Genomic DNA, 19,401 nt, shown 5'->3' on the forward strand with positions numbered 1-19,401 from the left:
ATCTCTGATGTTAAAGTAAAACAAAACCTAAATTAAGACCAAATATCAAAGGATTGGATTGGATTAATCCTAATAGTTTAGAAAAAATCAAGCTTTTTGGTATAGACTAGGAGAAAGTGGGACAAAGAAAGCGGGCCAAAAGTTATACTGAAACAAAAGATTGGAAAAGGGAGAGGAGAAAGAGAGGGACACAGCAAAAGCTTTCATCATCTTGGTGAAAGAAACTACTCCTATTTGGTTAGTGGAATGTTCCAACTCTGATTTATTCTGAGAAGGCCCTCTGGCTAATGCTTTTTACTCTTAATTTTAATTATCACTTGTGTTTTTCAAGGCCCCTAATGTGACTGGAGGCAAGATGTTAAATGACGACTGTTTGAAACCTCCTACATAACCAACGACTAATCTGGACCACATTTCACAGTATCTATTTTTGTCATGGAAAAGTGGCCTGCTCCATATAATCATTTGTGAGTTGCACCACAATGATATCATGCATAGTGTTAGAAGGTGATGTTGGAACGTAAAATGGAAGCTATTATAAATTCTATTTATTTGGTCCCTGTTTTTAAGAGTTGAGGACAACCAGGCACCTGCAATGCTGCTCTTGAAGCAGTCGCTAGGAGGGGCACAGAAAAGGCTGGGGGATGTCAGATTTCATCCTTCTGTGTGGAGGTAAGTGTCTCTCTGGCCTCCACCAAGTACTTTTTTTTTCCTCCTCCACCTGCAGGTGGTAAGATTGATTGGGAGTTTTTTTTTCTGATTCTTCTCCAAAAGATGCCGACTGTTGCTTGGGCATACGGTTCTGTGGTTATTTGCAGGGAGTTCCTGGTAACTGCTATCTACCCAGTGAGAGCTCAAACCTTTGCTTGCATCCTTTCAGCAGCCAAACATTTTGGGGACTCTAGACTTTAAATATAGAAGGCAATTAGATTGTGGAGGGCATCACAACAATTATGCTGTGTGATTATCCTTGTTTGACTTTCAAATCTACGCTCTCCAGCAGGACACTGGATAGCAATTGGGATAGCACTGGCTATTTCCTCTTCTCTCCCTTCTCTTTCTCCCCTTGACCCTGCCCAGAGGCACCAAGGCCCATCTGTTGCTCTGGTTGAAATCTGTAAATTGAGCACAGAATGAGAATTGATCTGGGGACCTGCTGGTCTGTATGGCTTAATGCTTGCACTAATATGCTCTTCAACTTCTTGGATATTTAAAGAGTATCTTGGAGCTTGCAATATGTAAATTGATGTTTGGAATGAAAGTTGAAATTCTTTTTCAATTGCAATTGTGTCAAGTAACGCAAGTGACCCGATGTAGTCATCGGGTATTGTTGGTGCTTTTTGGTTAACAATTTGACTGAAGACTGCTGAAGCATCCAAGATGTAACATCAAACTGAAGATGCAGGAAAACTCGCATGAGTGTTATATTTATAAATTGTATGATCGCCAAAGTCGGACATGTACCTGAGTCCCATTCAGTTTCTAAACCAAAAAACACTTCGATTTCTTTGTGCTAGTCTTATTTTATAAATCGGATAAGCGGCTAAATCCTATTGGTATCATATGGATCCAAATACATCCTAAATCCTTTGCAAATCATCTCTTACTTGTAACTAACATAAGTTGTATAATATATAACGTTGTATAATATATAACTATTATACGACTTATGCAAATTTGCCTGTAAGTCGTGCTTCTTGCAAATCATATTAAACACCCAAACATTTTTGGGGGGATGAAAGGGGCGTCGGGATTCAGTTTGGCTTGAAATTGCACAGTAGTTTCTCTGACGTTTGTGGAGTTTGATGACATTGTGTATAACTTTTTGTCAATACTGTTAACTGGAGGTGTTTATTGTCAAATTGGGTGCTGCTTATTACACACAAATAATTCAAAATACATCTCTGGTTGTCATTTTCAGTAATTTAGAAAGATACTTTGATCTGACTACTATTGCTTGTATGAGTACTATTTCAATTAAGCTCTTTAAAAAGAGAAATATTACTGTTGACTTTGGCACTTTTGTTTCATTTAGTGTAAAAATAATCGGTTCACAAGTCTAATGAGTCTTCTTGCTGGTCATAAATTGTGATGACCAGCAGCAGCCCAGTAATTATATGGTAACCAGAAACAAGTGTACAAGATTTTTTTAAAAAAAGATTGGCCCCAGGCAAAAATCTATTGTATTAAAAGTAAATGAGATGTGGGAGGTTACAAAGGGAATTAAAGGATTAAGGTTACCTTATAGGTCAAAGTTAACAGATGTATTTGTATGTAGACAATAACATTGATGACCCAATTTGTGGATATAATTGGTGCTATCAGATGTGTTTGTGTGGGGGGAGGAAGAGAAAAAAGTGTTTGACATGTGTAATTGAGATCAGGGTAATTGTGTATTGTGCTTGGAATTCACAATTGTATATTTTACAATTTCCAGAGTTATTAGTTTTGTCATTGCCTGACATTCCTTGCACTTTTTGCTGCAACTCTGAGTTCTGAGAAAAACTTGTGATAAACTTCATGGGAGAATATTCAATGTCCACTCATAAGGCTGAATGATTTTTGTGGTTAATAATTCTTACGTTTGATCTGACGCCTTTCATGACAGGAGGGTGTGTTAAAATGCTTCAAAGTAAAGTCTGCAGAGTGGCTGTGTATATCATGGGTGAACATGGCAGCCAATTGCGCACAACAATATCCAACAAGCAGCCATGAAGTGAATGACCAATTTTATTTGAGGGATTGTTGACCGGGAGAAAGTCCTTTTTCTTTCTGAAGAATGCCATACAACCTTTAATGTCCACCTGAACAGGCAAATAGGACTTTGGTTTTAATGTCTCAGCCACAACTCCAACAATACAGCGCTCACTGGAGTAAGCAAAGTCATTTATGGATCAACCTCTCCCATACTGGTTGAGACATTTGAGCCCCCAATTAAATTAGGATGAAAGAAGATCTAAGAGAATAGTCCATATAGCACTTTTAAGTTTTATTTTGTCTGTCATTTGGGGAATGACTTCCTTTTAGGTATCTTTCAGTTTTCTTATCCTTTAGCACGTTTAGAAACTTGCACTACCAGTCGAGATGCACCACAAATGTTTGGCAAGATGTTTAGAGAGAGTATTTCACGACTCTTTGGAGGTGCTTGGTTGACATGTCTATCTGGCTGCTTATTGTCATTCCAGTTGGGAGATTGCATGGTGCTGAAATCTACTTCCTGTCGGTTGCTCTGGAAATGGCAGGTGGCTCCAATGCTGGAGAGCTGGGCACAACAGCAAAGACAGTAAACACTGTTGATGGCATATTCTGTGGTGGGACCTCACCATGTTAAATGCACTTATGCATTGCACTATGGAATAATATTGCTGCAATCCTCAGGGCTCTACTTGCATCAAACATTGGATCGGTCTAATCTGCCTTCAATATATTCCATCCAGCTACTTGGGCAATGTTGTAGTTCGAGGTACAGATTTCTGGCATCTGCCTGAATCCTGTAACAAGTATTTAGAAGATGTTTCGCCCATAAACTATATAGTTAATTCACTTTACAGTATATTCTGTGAAGAGCTTTGAGACGTCTCGAAGACGTGATCGGGCGTTATATCAAATGCAATGATTATTACACTTACTTATCAGAAAATTTCAGTCGCTGGTCATTATACTCAACAATATTGTTGATTCATCCCAAAAATAAATTTCGAGCACATCTTGAGTTTCCTGTCTTCTTGCCTTCCCCTTTGGTCTAGATTAATTGTTGACAAATAGTCTGTATTGAATTACATATTATAGATGATGGACAGTATTTTCCAGACATGTTACACCTCCTATGAGATGCACTGAGACCAGAAATGCATCAGGGTATACTTTTAGGCCAATCGTTCAATCTTTTTTTTTTGTGTTCTTCAATCACTACATACTGGATACAATATTTATCTAACTGGTTGGTCCACGTGGTGAAACCAACATGGGTCCACAGCCTTATAAGCGAACCAAAAATAATAAGGGGGCACTTTATAATGGGGTTGATTAGAATTACGTAATGTTCACTAAAGTTTACATGATAATAATCCTTGCATTTGCTATAGCGCTTTTCACGTCTTCTCGACGTCTTAAAGCGCTTCACAGAATGTACAGAATTGACTTTTTTTGTAGGCGAAACGCGGCAGCCAGTTGCGCACAGCAGTGTCCATCAAACAGTCGTAGATTGAGTGACCAAATTGATTTTTTTTTTGCTTTTCTTGAGGGATTATTACAGACGTGTGGAGTAAGGAAACTTGCCCAAGGTTTCACCCTGCCGGGAATCAAACCCAGCATGGCGAGTGTTCTAACCAGTGACCTGCAGGACTCCATGATGCAATCTGTTGTCACAATAGCTTTTTTGAATTCGTACCAAAATGCACGATAACTGCAGTTTGCTCAACTATGCTATCTCATTGGGGATTATCCCTGTGAATATAAATGAGTCCCAAGAGATTAATGTAGTATCATTAATATGGTGGTTGGCTTTCCAAAGTAAATTCTTCATTATTTATCTTTGGAGATTGAATTGGAGATTTTTTTTGCATGGCACCTTACAAATGCAGTTGAAATTTTTTTTAAAAACTGAGTAACACGTCTGTTTTTTCAGTTCTGTCAAGGTGTAGGTTATGCATTTGACCATTGAATTGATTTTAAACGAAAGACTGTTTTCATTATCCTATCAAGTGGGACTATACAAATAATGCTGGGGAACATTTTGCAGGTTTTATTTCTTCAGCTTTTGAATAAACCAACCAACATTTTTACATAGTTGTATTACTTTGACTTAATTGTATTGCTGGTAGCTTTAAATGTAGAGACACATGTCTGGGGAGGAGAGAAGGAAGCCAGTTCAAAGTACAATGGACATATAGTGTTAGGGGTATTAAATAATCTGCATTTGAGAGTGCTGTAGTTTGACCCCTTAAGAATACACCTACATGTTATTGACTTTGTATTTATAGTTATCACATTATGGAGAAACTATGAAGGGCATTGATTCAGCGTCAAATGTTGTGGTAATTTGCAGTTTTCTCGACTGCACCTGCAGGCCACTGGAGCTATATCGCTTGTATTTTTGGAACTAGGACTTAATCATTTGAATACTGTTTTCCTGTTAATGGATTTCTACTCTGGAGACCCTGTTTTGGCAGGCGGTTTCTGCACCTTTAGTACATTGTTGCTGTGGAGTATACTGTAGATTTTTAAAATTCTCTTAACCCTCGCTAGTGAGGCTGTTCTTTTTAAAAAAAATCTTAGAAATATCTGCGTTCATCAAACCTTTTAATGAGTCACTAAAATTGGGTTTGAGGAGGAGAGGAATACAAGCAGCACCTGGAGAGAGACTGTAACAGAGGAATGAATTGTTTATAAATCCAAAATTCCAGTGGCATCTAGGGACAGACCTTTTCTAGTTTTCTTTAAAATTGCTATACATTTATGCATGAACCTTGGTGTGTGCCTGTAGTCTTTTAAGAGTGACTTGGAGCATTTTTTAAAATTTGACTTGGGTTTGTTTCAGTTTGACTAAATTATCATCTGAGCTGGAATCGCGGCAAGCGACAGATTGTTGCACCCATTTTGGATCGTTACCCAGAAAGCATTGGAGGGAGGAGAAGCAATGGTATCCCAGAGGTGCACAGTTGCCATCCACACTTCACTAAAATCAGGATTTCTAAATACTGTAATCTCAGTCGGGATCAGATGTGTTCTGCAAACTTGTTTTACCAGAATTCCAAGCTCTAAGCGATTGTTTGTATTTTCCCTTCCCTCCTTCCCCCTCCATGCTTAATAATACAACAACAAAATTACACTTGTAAAGCGCCTTTCATGTCGTGAGGACATCTTGAGGCGCTGAACAGTCGGGGATCAGGATCTGAGCATGGGGGGGGGGGGTTAGGGTTGGGATGAGGTATGAGGGAGGGCAGAGAGGTAGGAGGGCGACTGAAGGCACGGTCGAAAAGTAGGGTCTTGATTCATGCCTTGAAGGAAGCAAGGGAGGGAGCAAGGTGAAGGGACTGTGGCATGGGGTTCCAAAGGATGGGGGCAGCGAGGCTGAAAGCCCGGTGGCTGATGGTAGGGTCTGTCGCACGTAAGACCTGGAGCAGGCCAGAGCTGAACGGAGGGAGCGGACAGATTAGCAGGTCAGAGAGGTAGGAGTGGGCAAGGCCATGGAGGGCCTTGAAATAATATGATAATCCCTCCCAAAAAGATAATGATAATTTGGTCACTCAATCCACGACTGTTTGTGGGACACTTGTGAGCTCAATTGGCTACCGCATTTCACCCACAAAATACAGTCACACCATTTTACCGTATATTCTGTGAAGCGCTATATCAGATGCATGGATTCTTATTATCTTTCTAGGGCTGAATTATTATTAAAACAAGCCGAGCCGGAGCACCTGCATTAGGCAGGTGTGTCTTTGTGACAATGTGACAAAGGAAAAATGAAAACTAAAATGAAAGGATGGAAATGTTCTGTGATTCATCTATGAATTATTAATCTAATATGGTGCTTTGTAAACAAGTCATTCCAGCAGCACGATGTTAATCCTTGTGTATTGCTGCTCTGTTACCTGTTTAAAAATATAATTCTTATTATTAACATTGTCATGGAAATTAATTTTGATTTTATCTGAGAGCCTCCCCAGCGTTACAATAGATGTCTACAAAATGGTAGAATGCCTTGTATGTTCTGGTTAGGTGGGTAATATTTCCATGCCCTAATCAGTTTATGATATGACCACACAGAAATTAATTTTCTGTTTTATGATCTGAAAGGAATAGTTTTTGTTTGAAATATTTGTAGATTTCTCTTTCTCTCCACCTTTTCTCCCCCCACCCTCCCACCAAAAACATACGTTTTTTATTTAACACCATCTACAATTGTTCTGAATTAAGAGGCAGCAATGTGTGGGAATGTTGCTTCGTCTAAAAAGGTATTCCTTGGTCATGGCGTCATAAAGTTTAATCCAAGCCTGTTATAAAAAGGTAAAGGTTTATAATGCGAGCTATCTGTTACAATAAGTGGCATGGTTGAGATCCATGGCTGTATGGAAGCACGGGGAAAATCAGCTAATTTATGTTACCTTGCTGTGAATATTGATGTTAAAACTGCCTTTTCATATAATGAGTACTTTTTTGTATAAATCAGATTATGCTCAATTATGAATAGTCATAAAAAGTGAAGATCCTATGAATACATGAATAACTGTATGCATAAATTAACATGGAGAGCGCAGTAACGAGTGAGATGGTGAAAAGACAGCTGCATGTTTCATCTATCTGGGACAGGCATAGTTTAATTGGGACAAGCAAATAGTTTTCTTTGTTCCTACAATCCTCCACACATCGTAGGGTTAAGTCCACCTAAATCCTGTATTGTGCTGGAAGTCTTGACTAAATCTGTCTGACTTTGATTATATTTTACAAAATTGCTGGAGTGGTCAAACATTGGTTATTTATGGTGGTTTGTGATTCTGTCTCCTTGTATCCTGAGAGTATTGGGCTAGTAATGTGCAAGAGATGGCATCTAATTTTTAATTTTTTTTAGCCGGGAACTGAACTTGGCTGCAAGGGTTTGTTTGCTGGAAGGTATTGTTGAGCATTGGTGGGCTGCAGTAATTTTAAAGCTCTGTTTTAGTTATCTTAAGCTGTTTGTTTATTAATGTATATTGGAGTTAGCTGAAAGAGGGGCGGAGGTAAGTGGATTGCTTTAATGTTTGACTAACAGTTGTACATGTGAACTATGCAGCTTTTGGGATTAATACTCTTAATTTTTAAAATCTGCTCATTAACCTGTCTGAATCCAATATGGGTTTGTTTATTGTATGAATTTTTTTAATATTTGTGGCAAACTTTTTTTCTAAAAAGTGTCTCCTGTTGATCAGGCAAGCCAAATACTCCAATCCATTTTTTCCACCCAGTGCGACATAGCTGTGTGCAACTGGCTACAGAGCTTCGCCCACAAAGTGCAGTCAATCGACTTTATTTCCTCTCCTGCTCGGGTCCTGACCCAACTGTACAGCGCCTTGGGACGTCCTCCCGACGTGAAAGGCGCTCTATAAATGGAATCTTGTTGTTGTTGTTTATAGTATATCCCGTGAAGTGTTTTTAGACGTGATAAGACGTTATATCAAATGCAAGTATTATTATTCTATTTCTCTTGGTGAAGCCCTCACATCTCACACACTGACAGTGAATTATGAATTCCTCAGTTGCTCTTCTCTACACTGTCACAGGTTCAGTTCTATATCGTCAGTCAATTCTGGGAGGACATGCTTTCACTGTCACAGTGCATCTTTGGAAATTACAGTGACTTTTTGCACTATTATAACCTGAGAAATGCTTTGAGACATTTTTCTGTCTAATGCAAGGATTGTTAGGTAGTATCAGTTCACAGTAGTTTTGGTCACACAAGTTGAACGGGGAAAAAAAAGGCATACTAAACTTGGCAGTTAGTCATGACATTATATATAATACACATTTAATTTCCACCCCTTATTTCTTGAACCAACTTTATCCAGAGTCTGAAAGTTTAGACTGGTCATGAAGGATAATCAATCTTGTTAATCTAAAGATGGTTCTGTGGGATGGTGTGTGATGATATTGGTGTGCAGTAAATGTGCAGCCTTCTAATGTTCCTAATGTTCTGCAATTTGCAAGGTTTTCTTCATAAGCACATTTGAGTCTAATGACCCATGTAAGCGAGAGCATCGGTGAGAAAATGATTCTAGATTTCCCCCTCGTGACAGGAAGGTGGCTAAGTGCATCTTAGGCTTGGAGGTTGGAAACGTAGCAACAATGGGGATAAAACTCATACTGCTTTTTCCAGTTCCTTTCCCATTTCAGTTGCTTTGCATTGGTACCCATCAAGTTGTTTTTAACAAAAATGGTTCTTGAACTCTGATATAATTATCCCACACTTTAAGTTTGATGTTTTTTAAGTAAGAGTGGAAGACTTGCTTTCGGTATTTGACGGATTGATGAAAGAACCAAGCAATAATTGGCCATTTTTGTGTTGTTTTTTAAAAAAATTCCCATATCCTTAAACCTCTTGAAGATCAAGAATGAAGTATTTTTGTAAAAAATGTATGCCTAAAAGAATTGTTAGATGGGCCTTGTACACATCTTTCCCTGTATGTGAAACTAATAGGTGCCAGAGGTATGGGGTGGGTCACTGTAGTCTTTCCTCCTCCCTTACACCCCCACCCCCCCATGGGATCTGTCAGCCTCTGATTGGTACCTCCCAGGATGATCCAGCTAAGATTACTATTAGGTTTAAAAGCTTCCATACCCTACGGTATTTTCTTTCAATATTTCAGTAGTTCTCAATTAATATTTATGTGGCAAGGCCTAGAAAATCATTAACACTTTGTTCACATTGGCAGTAATACAACTGCGCACATACTGTGGCTACCTACAGGAAAAGGGACAGCTTGTGGTGTGCTAAGAGGCGTATACCATTTTGAGGGGGTTGAGCTGAAATCATAAACCATACGAATCAAACTTGGCTGCTCGATACTGAGATGTTACCTTAGAACAAATATTTTTGTGATCCATAAATGGAATAATGTTTATTTTTATTTGCTGCAGAGGGTGTTCTGTTGAGTATATAATTGAAATCATATGATTTGGCAAGATATGTTGGAATTTATTTAACCATGGGGCACCGAATATCAGCGTAATCAACAACAGATTGTGGGGTTTTGGGTAACTGTTGTAACTGAGTAAAATTTGACTGAACTTCACCATTAAAAGGCTTCTCTAATTTTAAAATATAAACTGTATACTTTAGAATTTGAGAGGTTGAAGAATGATCTGATGACATGTTCACAATGCGGAATTGCTAATGAATGTGGAGCAACTCTAGACTCTAGTTGGGGAATAATAATAATAATAATAATAATAATCCTTGCATTTCCAGGATAAGAGCATGTATCCTAAAAAATATTGCTAAAATTGTGAAAGGGTAATTGACGAATAACATCTTTACACAAAACACTGTGAGAACGTGGGACAGACTACCCTAGAAAGCTGCAATCGATATGAGGGGTTCAAGAGAGGGATAGATAGAATCTTTTAATAATCCTACTATCCAAATATCTGGATGGTAGGATTTTATAAGAGAAATTGGATTAGAATTGTCATAGATTTAATGGTAGTGCAGGCTTGATGGGATGAATCCTGTCTGCATGTTTCTTTCTGTCAGTGACGGTTATAAATTCAAATGTTACGGTCTTGAAATGCTCCAGTTTGTGTTATTTACTACTTAGTAATAATTTGTTGGGTATGTTTTAATAGCAAATCAATTATTTCCCAAATGATTTTAACTTGTTTTTTCAGTGCATGTTGCTGTGGATTTTGTGCATCTGTATCCATGTAAATTCACCAGGGGGGAATCTTCCACTCCTGGTTATAAGGAGTACCTGAACTATGGTTCCTGCAGAAGATCCAAATGATGAAACATTAGTTGCTGAAGAAACCATTTAGAGCAACAAAATAGAAGGTTGAACATATTGTATTCTAAATAACACACTGCTTCAATAGCAGAGCCTGTAACCCAATCTTCTGGGTTAATTTTACATGGGGCTGGAAAATTCCACTTGCCAGTTAGCCTGGGGCAAGAGAGTTTTCAGCTTTAAACTAAAACACTGAGCTTCTTGCCAGATAGAATTAACGTCTCTGTGTTTCTTTCAACCGTCAGTGCTTTCTCAACTTGCTGTGTCTGTGGTACAGTTACAGATTGTACCCTACTGATGAGTTCCTTATTTACCCAAAGATGCAATTCATGTGTGGTGGGGAGGGAAACTGCCAAGAGTTGAAATAAATTTAATGAAAAAACATGTGATTTTATTGCTTTTTTATGTCAAATTATCTCAAAAGTGCTTCGCAATAATTACTATCAAGTGTTGTGACTGTTTTAATGATATGCGGGTTTGACGAGCATGAATAAGGTATCGTGAATTTCCAACACTGGCTCAATTGTGCTTTCAAGATTCCTGGTTTCTTGATTAACACTGAGTGCCCAGTGTGTGTGACCTGTCTCATTCAGTTGTGTACAGATTAACTAGGCTACTGGCTTGAGTCTACTAAGAGGTTGGAGTTGTGCTTGCAACTACATAGTACTACATGTAGGTCAGTTTCAAGTGTGTATTATGCAGTTTTGTGGGTCTTTAAATGTGAGTTGTTGTCATCTTGATTGCTACATGATATAATAATTTGGTACTGCTGTCCCAGTAAAGCATTTGTTTGGGACTGGGAAGCGGTGCAGGCAAATTAATGTGAAATTCAGCTCATGTATACTGATGTATGCCACTACAGGTAACTTGGCATGGAAATTGTAGTTCAATTTGTACATTAAACCCTTCCAAATGCCTCACCATTGGCTTCCAGCATACACTTATTGATTTGAGTTGTTAAGCATTCCTACCTCCACTGCTCCACATATTAGTATATTTGATTTTCCAAATATGTGACACAGACTTGGCCACACACACACTCGTCAATTGCATTGATAACATGTTTTAAAAATAGCAATGTAATACTTTCCAAGCCTTCAAATTTGATAAAGAACACTTTATAATTCCAAAACGTCATGCAATTTTTAATATAAACTTCCTGCAGATTATAAACCTTGAAATATATCCCAGCACCTTCTTTCTCTCCTATCGGGAATTGGAATTAGAACAGGGCCAATTAGGTCAGTGTTTAGGATTGTACTACGGCCTTAAATGTATTTGAAAATGTAATCACGTGGGCTAAATAAATTCCCTGGAAATTTTTATTTTTCAAAAGCAGATGTTTACTTTTATCTAATGCAATAGCTACTAGAAAATAAGATTAGGTTGACTGGAATTACCTTCTTGCAGTGAATTCTAGATGACAAGCTAGTCACAACAGGGATGTTGCTGTAATGCCTTTGACAGATAAATTGTAGTTTCATCCTTTGAAAATGTGGTCTGTTCTTCTATTGAATGAAGATTATAGCCAGCCTGCTCTGAAGAATCTTGCTAGCTGTAGTTGGAGGTTCAGATTCTACTTCTGCCAATGATTTTAGGTATCGTTGCATGTTTTTTTCAAAAGCGTTTCCTCTTCCTTGAGGTGGTTTTACTTGTTCCAAGAAATGATAGAATAGTTTATGTACCCTCTTCCCCCAATTACAGCCAACACTGTAATACTGTGTTGGTTTTAAAAGTGGGTTTCCCACACTTGGGCCTGATCCATGTGTTAATTTCACAGATATGTAAAATTGTCAGCAAATAACCTTATGAGTAATTTTTCCTGATGTTTGTTTCGCTCAAATTTTTCCTCTTACCCATCCTTTCCGACATGCAATGAACAGCCAGTATATATAGTATATATATATAACTTGTAACATAACCAGATTAGTAACTTGAATTTTTAACAGATATCTGAATCACTTATTATGATTTTTTTAGTTNAAAAAGTATGGTTCCAAGAGTGGATTTTTATTAAATCATCATCCCTTTTACACCATTCAAATTTACACCTCACCATTCACAAAAGAGCAAGTATTCTAAGGGTTGGGTGGAATGTCTGTTTATAAATGGCGTGGGCTAAAATGTTCTGATGTGCTACAAAACCTACTGTACTTTTAACTTATTTTTGAAAATGGCTCCATAGTAATGGTAGAGAAGTCTAAATTGTGGCTCTAGTACTGTCCAGTCTAACAATTCTTCAAATAGATTACTTGTTAGTTATTATACATATGCAGTCATCATGTGAAAATGTGGTTAAGTGCAGTGCCAACAGGAACCCTTATCAGAATTTCCAGATGGTTTCAGAAATTGAATTAAGATGCATTACTTGGATTAAAACTTCTATTTAACTCTTTGACATCTAGCTGAGCAACGTTAAAATGACACATTTTCAGTACATTATATGAAACCCAATTTAAAAAGATGCATCCAATTCATTTCCAGCGATAATAATCCTTGCATTTTCCATTTGATATAGCGCCTTATCATGTCTTTGAGAGTCTCAAAGCGCTTCACAGAATAAACTGTAAAGTTTATTGACTGCACATTTGTGGGCAATCTCAGCATGACTTCCAAATGCTGTACAATTTAGCCAGCTAAGTCCCCAATCAAGCAGTCTGAAAGCCATCGGGGAAGCTCTTCTTATGTCTTCCAATCAAGTTTAAACATTTGTTTTGAGATGTCTGCAATTTTGAGGAATCTTCGCGATTGCTTTCTGTTGATGGATTTACTGCAAAGTTTCAGCCTTTGTGTTGAAACTTTGAATGGTTTAATGTTTTCAATGTAAAGCGATTTCTACCCTTCGGTACAGTATTTGAAGGTAAGAGCATTTCCAGAAGTGTTGGAAATTTCAATGGCTCTTCAAATTTTGTTTGGAGTGAACAGTCCAAGAAAAATGCTGATCTCCTATGGAAGAGCTGAGCAAGGGCTTGCCTGGGATTGTCTGCTGCTGATACATGTGTCAGATTTTCCAAAGCAGGTTCTGCCTCTTGTTAAAGTGGAACAAATTCCAGGGCAAAGGGAATAAATGAAGCTTTGTCACTGCCCGTTCATCTGTATTGAAACTTGCAAGAGGACACTTCAAAAGCAAGTGCATCCATTTATCTAAAACATGGGGAGATCTTATTGTAGTTCTGTAATGGCTTAGAAACTGTTTCAATCAAGTACCAATATTGAACATGAAAAGTGAAAACCGGTGTTTGGCACTTCTTTTTAAAAAAGAATTGAGTAGTGTCATCTTCAAACCTAGTTGCCAGCAGGATTTTCATTTGCGTCAGCACAAAGTGCCTGTTGCAAGTAGTTTTTCTAGTTTTAAGTTATTTGCTTTACCAACAGCATCTGTTGCCTTGGATGGTCCCATTGATTGTGCTCCTGAAGAAGCAAAAATGGTAACTTGTGTGAGGTATTGTATTGGGTTTCCCTTCAAATCTGCTCAAATTTGCTTACAAAATAGGCAGTTACTACACTAAATAGTCATTCATTTTTGCAGACCTCCATTCTATAGTTGCGCTATGAATGTGGAAATTTCCTGAATTCGAAATGGGAAGAAATCATTTTCATTGCATTTAAAACATTAAAGCAGGCAAAAGAAATCTCCAGGAAATCGCATTGAAAGAGTTAAGCAGACAAGGCAGGATATTTGGGTCATGTCAGGAGTAATCTAGTTTGAACCCAAATGAATTTCTAGCAGATGGTTTAGTGTGAAAAACAGACTAATGATTTAGTTTCCCAGTGGCAAATGTTTTTCCTTCTAATACAGTATACTGTAACATTAAAAACACTCTTGGATTGCTTGAGAAAGATAAAGCTAGTGATAATATAGGCCATGTATATGTTTCCTTCCCATTCAAAGGGGAACATTTCACAGAAGAGACTGAAAGCGGCTTACACAATTGTACATTGCATTAAGTCATCTATTTGACATCCTGAATGATAGTGACTGTTGAAAAAGACCCCATAAAATCTCTTCACCATAGATTATCTTGGCATCCTCTTGTACAAAGCATTCTTGGCATGTATACAATGCAGATGTGTCTAAGTGAGGATGAGAAATTATGTGCAAATAGGTTATGGGTGTTTAACAACATGGCTGTCTATGGTATGTTACAGCACGGATCATGCAAACGTTCTATTAATCTCATTTCAACATTTTTTTAAAAAACTGCTTTGAATACATTTCCTGTCAGCTGTGTGAAGTGCTTTGAGGAATCCTCCCAACATGAAAGATGCCGTATAAATACAAATTATTGTTGTAATAGCATGTGTTCAGTACAAAATGGCGCTATTCATGTCACTGGGGCCGACCATTTGAAAATTGCTTGACCTTAGTGACCTGTGATCTCACAATCTGTGGGAACAGCCACCGCTCCTCTATTGTCATACCAGTTGCCATGTTCCATAAGTGCTATTGTTGTATCGTTGGTCCAAGACTTGAATTTTCTTTGCTATTTTCTAAAGAATAGTAAAGGAGTGGTCAGTCAGCAAAAATGCATTCAGTCAAAGAAAACATGGAAAGCGCATTAGGGGAGAAGGTGCTTGTTTGGGTGTGTATGTTTTGTGGATGATGATGACCTTCATAATATATACTTTAGGGTCATCTATAACGCTTAAATGTTTTCCTTTTTAAAGTGTATGAAAGTATACAGGGCATACAGTATACTTGCATGTAACTGTGCTTTATGCCTCAGCTCCTCAAACAGTCAATGCTCCTGTCTGAAAGATGGAATGAGCCACTGTATGTGCTCATGGAGTACACCGAATTTCCAGTGGCTTCCACAGCTTGCAATCGGGAATTTCTAAGTGCCGCCTAAGATGAAGTGGTGCCACCTTATCCAGGAATGCCTCTGGCTCCCTACAATTGAGATCCAAATTTATTTGGAGGGTAGGGGAAGAGGAGCGAAAGAGTTGGGAGTGGTCAAATGGTGATTTTTGGCAAGCATATTTTATGAGTGAGCTCTTGCAGGCACACATCTTGGAGTGGATTGTTCAGATTTCAGCAATTTCCTAATTGATTGTGGCAGTAAGCGATCTGGTGATTTAGAAGTCCTGTGGTCCAGAGTTTGTGTTTTTTTAAAAAAATTGAATGACCATTGGGGTCTTGGTCTAGTGTTTCGAGCACACAGCCCCTGCTCTGTAAATTGTGTTGTAAGTCAGTTTAAATGGAGCGTGAAAGATTTTTATGGAATTATGTTTTGGTCTATAATTAGGCCATCATCAAAATGCTCCTTCTGCTAAGTTTGGGCTACTCTGGTTGTCTATTGCCATTCCTGTCTGAATGTACTGTTGACTTTCAGCGCCTTGGGACGTCCTCCTGACGTGAAAGGCGCTCTAAATGCAATCTTGTTGTTGTTGTATAAACGTGCGTCATTTAATTGCTTGTTTAAAGAAGAGTGGTACATTTTGGAACAGTGTTATATTGAGTGATCACCTCTTACTGTCCCCTATCTTGCCCCCTTCCCCCACCTCTGTCTTCCATGATCTCGTAAACTGTTGGAACTGGCTTGATGGGCCGATTGGCCTCTTTCTGTTCCTATGTTTCCTTTTCTTCCGCATGCACAGTGAGTAGTGTCCTGGGGAACAGTCCATAAGTGCTGGCAGCATCTCTATACTTTGTGTAATATGTGTGGGCAGTCCAAGTGACTGGGGAGGGCACGATTGTCAAACTACAATTTTTTTTCTGTATGCGTCCAACAAATGCTGAAGCCAGCTGCTCCATTGTTCCCGTTTAAACTGAACCAATTTCTTGTATTGATTGTCAAGAAGCAGCCTGTGAAACTGGGGTAGGCTGAGATGAGAGCAAGCACAGGGAGCTCAATGTACCCAGATTGAAAACTGCAGCCCTGGTAGGTGTGATCACCAGAATCGCAAAATTAGAAGTCTGCCACTGCTGCCCATCCCATCTCATTTATAAAATAGTAGAATATAGTCAAATTATGTGCCTGTAAACTGAGTAGTTTAATTTTGGCCACTGTACCTGGCACAACAAGGTGGGTGGCTAGAAAATATGCAGCATAGAAGGAACCATTTGTCTTACTGTCTACTGCTGCTACTAGTGACCCGCACCTGAGGTAATCCTATTCACTGCTTTTTTTTTACAATTGACAACAGCAACTTGCATTTCCATAGTGTCCTTCTCGCGGGTAGCGTCTCGGAGTGCTTACCAGTGGTGGAACTTGACACTGAGCTAGGAAGAGAATGGATGTGACTGTGGACATGGTCAAAGAGGAAGGTCTTCAGGTATGATCTGAAGATGGATTAGGAAGGGGAAAGGTTGAGGGATTGAGGCTGAGACAAGTGGCTGAAAGCCAATGGTGGAGTGGATTGTGAGGAGGCTGCAGTAGCTATTAACTGAATTACTTCGCATAATTTTTGATTGTTTTACCCTTTTCCTTCATAGCGACAGGGCAAATGAATACAAGTACAAGCTTGAATATTTGTAAAAATTTAGAACTTTAACTTTGAATTCACTAGTTCTGTTGTGAAATTTACACTGCGAATATTAGATAACCAGAATCTTCCAATGTGTATCTTCCAAATACAAGGTGATAGGTCACTATGTTGACTGTAGCATAAGGTGCTGGGAGGAGAGGCAGAACTGTTGAGCATGTCTTTACCCCTGTGGACGCTCACTGCATAGCTTGCCATTGAAGCCTGTGGACACGGTACATCGGTAATAATAATATTCTTTGCATTTGATTTAGTGCCTTATCACGTCTTCGAGGCGTCTCAAAGCACTTCAGAGAATATACTGTAAAGTGAATTGACAATTTTGTGGGCGAAATGTGGCAGTGAGTGTTTCAGGCCTGTTTGGAACATACTATACAAGATGCAAAATAATTAGCCACTGCTTTATACGGTGGAAGATGTACTGATTAATTAAAGGTGGTTACCTTGAAATAAAATCTATTTGACCCAGGTTCCCTGTGCAGTGCAGCTCATTATTTTAGCACCATACTGTATGAAGATACTATAGCTATTGAGCACAAAAGGTTGTTGTCCTTGGCAGCTGAAGGTATTGTTTTGTGTACTGTAGATAAGTGCTGATCTGTTTTAGACATTTAACTCATTGACCCTATTTGACTTGGTATATTTTGACGGGGGTTGGGGGAAGGAACTATCTTTTGATGTCTTCATTTTTGGCATCTCCAAAGATTCATTTCAAAGCCATAATTTGTTCTTTCGCTTTTGTGCCAGGACCAAAAATTGTAATTTAGAATTATTGTTATTGGTAAAGTTGCATGAATCAGAATAACCTGTATTTTCATAGTGCTTTCTCAGCAGTGTCCCAAAAACAGTTATGGATTGAGTGACCAAATTATTATTTTCATTATTAAAATAAGATTTGAAAGATTAAAAAGATTCTCTCAAACTAATAAAATGGCAGAGTGAGCTCAATGGGCTGATTCGCCTATTCATGTTTCTAGGAGTCCTGCACCGTAGTTAGATTTCGGCTCCCATCCAGATTTCTGTCCCACTTTCTCCTATACGCAAGAAAGCCAATGAAACTGATTTACTAGCAAGTCTTTAATAATATGTTGCTTTACAAATCTATTTATTGTATCTTAGTGTTCTCTAATGGCAGTGTACCAGTTTGCCATTAGATTCTCAGTTGGTTTTCCTTGCAGTAGTGTTAGTATCTCGGGTGCTCTTGCGCTTCAGAAACCTGAAGTTGCTGCAGTGCATACATCTAATTCATGGATTCCCTGGTATAATCTAGAACCATAGCAGGTTTAATGCAATGATTATTTTGAAGTTTAGAAAAAAATCTTTGACCTATTTACGAGCACAGGTTGTGCAGTGGCCCATTTGTTCATTTAGTTGGCCAATTGAGAACTCCCGCTGTATTTGCTCCACGAATCCACTCTCAGATTCTCCATACATTGTACTGAACTTCTATTACAGCAACGGACCTCTCTGTAACTGAGATATAATGGTCTGTCAGCTGTGCATTAGACAATGACTTGATTGAGTGTTGCTTGAAAGCAGTGTTTTTCAGCCTTTTTCTAAAAAAATCGGTACCACTTCTGTCTGAAGGTTTCTGCTCAGGCGCTCCGCTTTGAGATGTCTTCGAGACGTCTCAAAGCGATTCACAGAATGCTGTAAATAAATTGACTGTATTTTGTTTTGTCTACAAAATATAGTCAATTCACTTTACAGTTTATATTACTTAGCTAGTACCTAACTCACATATATAGCTCTGTAATGGTGTATAACCAGTAAGCAAATGCACAAACGACACAAAACATTTCATATTAGGCATGCATAAAGATTTATATTTATCATGATTGTGCTGCCATTTCTCTGTCTTTTATAATGTGAGAACAGCAGTGTCCTGATACCGACCCAATCCCAACCCTCAGCTAAGGTCCGAAACACTGATTGTCCAGTGCCTTGGGACATCCTCCCGACGTGAAAGACGCTATACAAATGTAATTTTGTTGTGGTTGTTGCATTGTGACAAATATCAAAATATCGGGGTGTGGGCTAATTGCTTCTCAACCTCCCTGACATTCCTTTATCTTTGAGATGTTTTCTCTTCCTTCTGTGACTTGAGCTGATTACTGAGGATGGAGTTCTCCTGCAGTGTGTGGGCTTGTGAACAAATGCTTCAGGTAGCTCGCTCCTCAATGTGGCTGATATTTCCGTGTCCTAATTGATTCAGACGTACAGATGGAGCTATGAAATAATCTTATTAGGCACAGAATGCAATATTGAAAAGCAAAAGAATATTGATGATCAGTCTGGATAAGAATGAGCAGAGAAGTAAACTAGTTGGGATGAAATATACTCTTGATCTTTCCCATTGTTTTCGGTCGTTTTTTATTCTGGAATTCATTTTACAAGTTAGCTTTACATTGCGTTGCAGCCAGACAGTTTCTTG

The 19,401-nt window shown here is 38.5% G+C and overlaps 1 protein-coding gene across 5 annotated transcripts in view; it reads left to right on the top strand.

Annotated features, from left to right (window-relative positions):
* pias1b (protein inhibitor of activated STAT, 1b) overlaps positions 1 to 19,401 on the top strand; it is a 56,739-nt gene that overhangs the window by 17,181 nt on the left and 20,157 nt on the right. For 2 of the 5 annotated variants that reach the window (XM_042342943.1, XM_042342944.1), the window contains one exon: positions 571 to 672. The exons of 2 other annotated variants lie outside the window; for them this stretch is intronic. The gene's annotated coding sequence lies outside the window, so the exon portion shown is untranslated. Of the gene's footprint in view, positions 1 to 419; positions 468 to 570; positions 673 to 19,401 lie in introns of those variants that run through there. One more of the 5 variants, XM_007910022.2, reaches the window with a different exon arrangement.

This window comes from Callorhinchus milii, unplaced genomic scaffold (genome assembly GCF_018977255.1).
Source record: "Callorhinchus milii isolate IMCB2004 unplaced genomic scaffold, IMCB_Cmil_1.0 Scaffold22, whole genome shotgun sequence".
NCBI classification, from domain to species: domain Eukaryota; kingdom Metazoa; phylum Chordata; class Chondrichthyes; order Chimaeriformes; family Callorhinchidae; genus Callorhinchus; species Callorhinchus milii.